Raw genomic sequence first — 6699 nt, forward strand, 5'->3', positions numbered from 1 at the left:
GCGACCTCCGGCGCAGCCTCGGCATTTTGTTGCGCGGTCGCCGGTTCTACAAACATTTAAGTGAGCAAGGATTCATTAGTAATTCTATCAGAATCGCGCTCATAGAACCATAAAAGATAAGCAAAAGATAAGCAAAGTATACCTGTCGAAGGCGCAACACCGCTTCCCTTTTCCGCAGCGCGAAGGGAGGAGGTAGTGGCACCATGCCTCAGGTGGACAGGAGGTCTGCCCACCTTTTTAGGCAGGGAAGACAAGGAAACCTTGGTGGCAAACACCTGGGTTTTCCCAAATCCACCCGCCTGAGTAGGAGGGTCCTGAACAACAGGGGCAACATCTTTTTTCTGTTTCTTACTGGCCCCTGCACCGGTTTTCCCCGTAGCTTTACGCTTTAGTTGGGGCGCCTCCTCCTCCTCCTCATCTTCCGCGAGCTCCAGCTCGTAGTTTTCGAGCGCATCTACAATACATGCAACAGAAGTGTTAGCAAAATTTGGTATTATAAAGGAAAACGCATAAGTACAAAGGCTTACCAGACGCATCGCTGTCAAACAGAAATCCCAGATCAACAGGGATGAACATGTCATCAAAGCGATCGGGGAAGCCAACCTCCCCAGCGCCCAGCGCGACGGATCCACCCTCCATGTGCTCATCATAGGCGGCATGGATATACTCCTTGGTGACTGCACAAAACATGTCAAATGATATCAGCAAAAAGAAATATATTCGCGCAGAAGTAAAGCAATGAGAATAACTTACATAACCCGTCGACTTGGATAACGGGCTCAAGCGCGCTGTCCGCCCACCTATTGCTCATACCAACCCCCACCAGCGCCTCCTCACAAATGTTCTTGGCGGGGGATGGTTCAGCGGTCAGCTTATTAACCCAGGCGCCAGTTGGGTTCTTGAGGACACCCACATCCGCAGGCGCAGATGTGATCGCGCGCATGGTCATGCGGATGGGGATCACACCAGCCCTTATATAAAAAAACCTCTCAGACCAGTCATGAAGGCTCTTGAATGACACAGTGGAGCACTTCACCTTCTGACTGCGAGGAATAAAAGAGAACCAAGAGTCTTGGATCTTGGGCTTGTAAAAAAACTGAAAGCGCCGAGGGGTGGGCTCCTCGCGCTGAGATTTGCACATGAACTCAAAATGAGTCATGCGCACATGTCCAAACGGATGGACTTGGGATATATGAATCCCATAGAACCGAAGCACCGCACCCACAAACCTTGTCATCGGGAGACGAAGGTTGCAGTGGGTGAAAAAATGGCTATACAGGGATATGTAGCCGGTAGGCGGGTCCGCCGCCGTTTGCCCGGCAACAGGCAACATGCAGCCAAACAGGGGGGGAAACCCTGATAGGCGATGAGGCTGTCAAGATCAGCCTGCCTCAGTTTGCAGGGGATTTCATTCCACCTCTTCACGGCCTTGGCCCTCCCTACCTCTTCCGATGAGACCTCAGCAGCCTTCTTCCCCTTGCCGGTCTTCTTCAATGTAGACATTACTAACGATTTTCTACGGCAATGGATGGGGGAGATTGTGTTGTCTGAGCTATCAGACATACAACTGTAACAACAAACAAACGATGCTTCTGAACAACAGAAATCTGGAAGCAGAAGAAAAGTAATAGAATGCAAGAAAGAAAAGCTCAGAAGAATAAACAAGAAGATGAAGGATAACAAAACTCTAAGGGCTGGCTTTTATAGGCCCAGGAGAGAGAAATATTGGTGCTGATCGAACTTCATGCGCCCCCACTCGCAGGTGTAAGCCAACGCGAGCGCGACACGTGTCCCTGACACTGTGTGATGGGACACGAAAAGAAACTCTACAGCTGTTGCCAGAATTCACGTGCCACCACTCGCAGGAACGGACCAACGCGAGCGCGACACGTGTCCCTGACAGCATGTGAGGGGACACGAAAGGCAACTGTAGCACCTCGAGCACACGAAAGGTCTGACACGTCTCCATCACTGGCCCACGTCAGCAACAACCAACTACGTACAGGGACGATTCGCTTGCAACCAAAAGGATAGAATTTCACGCAACGATGAATAATAAGAAGAAAAAGACAAACCCCTACTAAAAGACCAAACTGTTAAGTCTAATATCTATCTTGCCTCGCTCGCGCGAGACAACACACACATTAGACTGGGGGGCTTGAAGAGGTATGTACCCGCCTCAACACCGAGCAAGGCGGGTCAACCCACAAGATATAGACAAGAAGCTTGAAATCAAGACATTATGAAGGCACAAAGCCAAAACCTACGCGCATGGCGCATATCACATATGCTCACGCATATCACATATGTTCATGCATCACATGCTCAGGCATCATATGCCCAGGCACCACACATGCTCAGGCATCATATGCCCAGGCACCACACATGCTCAGGCATCATATGCCCAGGCACACATATGCTCGCGCATCACATATGCTCACGCATATCACATATGCGCGTGGCGCATCAGCGCGCGGCGCATATCACATCTGCGCATGAAACATCTGCGCGTGAGAATAAAGAGAAGACCTCGCGCATCCTCAGGATTGGCGCATATCACACATGCACATAATCAACCTCGTCCTTATCCAAATCAGGATTAGGGCAACCTTGATTGTGCACGTCAGACAACCTTCCAGAAGGTATCTTTTTAAGGAATAAGAATATGCTGATGTTGACAGCTGCCAAATGAAAGGTGGACAACTCAGCATAAACCATGTGCTACCACGTGATTACAACCAATGAAAAAGCACCAGGTGTCCCCAAGGACACGTGGCGCCAAGCAATTGGAGGAGGCCAACAAAACCCTAATTGGGTCTGGCCCAATCAGTGGAAACCCTAGCACTATAAATACAGCATCAACTCCACAAGGAAGGATCATCAAATATCACCTGACAACATACAATCACAGAGTATTCAGCTATTAAGCAATACACTCTAAATTCCTTACTCTCACATATTATTATCTTCTCCCACAAATACTTATTCTCACACCGGAGGGTTACCCCAAAGAGGACCCCTCTGTCCCTTTCTGAGGGGTAAGTTTACGGTGCTGTTCATTTTATAGGTGGAAGAACCCAGATCCAAGAGAAACCATCGGTGAAATAGCATAATCACACATGAGGAAAGTAGATCGTCTACCAGTGAGTCGATCCACGCTTCTTCACATGGTAAAAGAAATTCATCTTTTCATTATTTTACGTTGCATATAAACTAATAAATTGACTCGTATAAAATAAATATAGTGTATATGACGAAAATAAATATAGTGTATATGACGATTAGATAACAGAACGTTATTCAAAAAGTATAAGAGTTGAATATTTACAATTTATTATATATAGTGGAGAACTGAAAGTTGGATTATTGAATAATAAGAGACTAGTTAATACTTAATAGTTCACTTTTGGCCTTTTGGCTTTTGACTTATGATTTATGAAGTTTATTTGTGTCAAAACTTTATTGTGAAAAGAAGTGAAGGCAAAAAAATCTCACTTTTCAACTTTTCAAGTAATTGTTCGGTCAACTATTCAGTTCAACTTTATTTCTATAAAGAGATTAGACAAATGGCTAAATTAAATGTACATTAAAAGAGAAAAAATAACACCTATGTTGTGTCTTGTGGTTTGTAACAGTAGTGTATTTGTACGGACGAACGTCTATTATGGATGAAGATGGTAAGAACATGAGAAGGGAAATCATGGGTCTAGTTGTTAGGCCCGGCTCCGAGAAAGCAAAAAAAATTTGGGCTGAAGACGAAAATTTTTTTTGAGACTTAATTAAAAAAGAGTATTTTGTTGGTTTAAACAATTAAATTTTTATATATGTTTACTTGGTTATAGTTTGGGTAGTGTAAAAAAATTTGGTATAAAATCAGATTAAACATGTCTCAAATGAGAGTTGAACCCATAACCTTTTGGTTGAGAGTAATGCTCATTTTTCACTAGACCAAACTAGTGTTCATGTAATTAAGTTTAAACATTAAAAACACATATTGTTTGTAATAAAAATAAATATAATTAAAAAAAATCGGGCCTGACACTGTGACCGTCGACCACCCCGCCACTCATATGGGCCGGCCCTGCTGGTTGTACAAGTTCGTGCGATTCATCTTAGCAACACGAACATGACTTCATCGTAAGAGCATTAATAAAAAATGCTCGAACAATTGTAATAATTTATGTTTATACTTTTTTTTATTAAGCACTATGACGGATTCATGAGTGAAGCACAAATTCTAGGCCATACTAGCCACTACACATGGATGTAGTTAGTCTTTACTTGCAAGATATGGGCCTTTAGAAATTAGAAGCCATGGTATTCTTCAAGAATAGAAAAAAGCATCTTTTACTGGTACACATTCTTATGCTTTCTTCCATATATGTTCATTGTTAAAGCTTCAAATGTCAACTTATTCCTACAAAAATATTTCAATTTCGATCCTTTTATATTTCATAGAAACATCCAAATGATTTACAATGAAGTGGCAGGTAAGCGGGCAACAAGCTGCGCCGCAACCCCCTTTTGGATAGCAAACCCAATCCGACTAAAAACAAAGTTTGGATAGCAAACCCAATTTCGATTGTATTCTATATATTAATTGATTGTCAATGTCACACAATATGAGAAATGAGCTATATAAAAAAAGGGGAAGGGGGTAGGTTTTCCGTTAAGAATATACTAATACATGCTAATTTAGATCTTTGATTCACTAATTTAAAGAACAGACACCATAACACATGGTTATAAAGGATCAGTATGACTTAGCATAAATGTACGTAAAAAACATCATCGGTCTTACAAACAGTAAATTTTAAAACACAATTAGGCAAATTTACTACATATGGTTGCATGTCAAGCAACGTGAAATATCTTGAAAACGACCCGTGTGAATACACCTCGGCCAACTATCTTTTATAATATTACGTCAAAGAATGCCAATGACCTTATAAAATGTCAAATTAAAAAAACATTTTGATAGATTTATCATATATCACAATGTGCCTCTCACTACAAAGGCACATCTAATATTATAGTTTAGTGTAACATATTATAAGAATTAGCGATGTTATAGTCATCAAAAACAGGATTGCTATTCCAATGACAAGTAGTTGAAAAACTTATTTGGGCCTAACGATATCATTCTACCTTCTAAGCAAATAGTACGGTTTAATAAAGCCCGTAATTGTCAAATAGTATCACAGAACTTCATTGGGCTTTTTAAATATATATTGATATCCTAATAAACTAACATATAATACTCTTTATTTTCAATTTTATTGTTAAGAACAATCTCACTTTAACGAAAAAATAACCTCGTATGCTACAATGAACAACTTATTGACTTTTATTCACAATCGAAATGTTATAAATCATTTTGAAACGGTATAAATGAAAGTAAGGTGAAGGAATATTTTATGATCCTATGAAAGAATCAGATCAATAATTATGCCCTGACGTCACCTCGCGGCCCGTTCGAAATTTTGCCAGTATTGCCAAAGGGGTATGTTCACTGATCCGGAGAAAGAACTGAGTATGGATCGAACAACTGAATCGGATCAGAAATTCGGTCTTAGTGACCTCCATACATTATTTTATGATCCTATGAAAGATTCGGATCAATAAATATGCCCTGAAGCCCCCTCGCGGCCAGTTCGAAATTTTGCCAGTATTGCCAAATGGGTATGTTCACTGATCCGGAGAAAGAACTTAGTATGGGTCGAACCGCTAGATCAGATCAGATATTCGGTCTTGGTGACCACCATACAATATTTTATGATCCTACGAAAGAATCAGATCCATAATTATGCCCTATAGCCACCCCGCGGCCCGTTCGAAATTTTGCCAGTATTGCCAAAGGGGTATGTTCACTGATCCGGAGAAAAAACTGAGTAAGGGACGAACCACTGAATCGGATCAGAAATTCGGTCTTGGTGACCTCCATACAATACTTTATGATCCTACAAAGGAATCGGATCCATAATTATACACTATAGCCACCCTGCGGCCCGTTCGAAATTTTGCCAGTATTGCCAAACGGGTATGTTCACTGATCCGGATAGAGAACTGAGTATGGGTCGAACCGCTAGATCGGATCAGATATTCGGTCTTGGTGACCTCCATACAATATTTTATGATCCTACGATAGAATTTGATCCATATTTATGCCGTATAGCCACCCCGCGGCCAGTTCGAAATTTTGCCAGTATTGTTAAAAGGGTATGTTCATTAATCCGGAGAAAAAACTGAGTATGGGTCAAACCACTGAATCGGATCAGAAATTCGGTCTTGGTGACCGCCATACAATATTTTAAGATCCTACGAAAGAATCGGATCCATAATTATGCTTTATAGCCACCCCGCGGCCCGTTTGAAATTTTGCCAGTATTGCCAAATGGGTTCACTGATCCGGAGAAAAAAATTGAGTATGGGTCGAACCACTGAATCGGATCAGAAATTCGGTTTTGGTGACCTCCATGCAATATTTTTTGATCATACGAAAGAATCGGATCCATAATTATGCCCTATAGCCACCCCGCGGCCCGTTTGAAATTTTGCGAGTATTGCCAAAGGGGTATGCTCACTGATCCGGAGAAAAAACTGAGTATGGGTCGAACCACTGAATCGGATCAGAAATTCGGTCTTGGTGACCTCCATACAATATTTTATGATCCTAAGAAAGAATCAGATCCATAATTA

The sequence above is a fragment of the Bidens hawaiensis genome, unplaced genomic scaffold (assembly GCF_021521415.1).
Source record: "Bidens hawaiensis isolate Kalapana, Puna unplaced genomic scaffold, B.hawaiensis_p1.1 tig00002772_1, whole genome shotgun sequence".
In the NCBI taxonomy this organism is placed as follows: Eukaryota; Viridiplantae; Streptophyta; class Magnoliopsida; order Asterales; family Asteraceae; genus Bidens; species Bidens hawaiensis.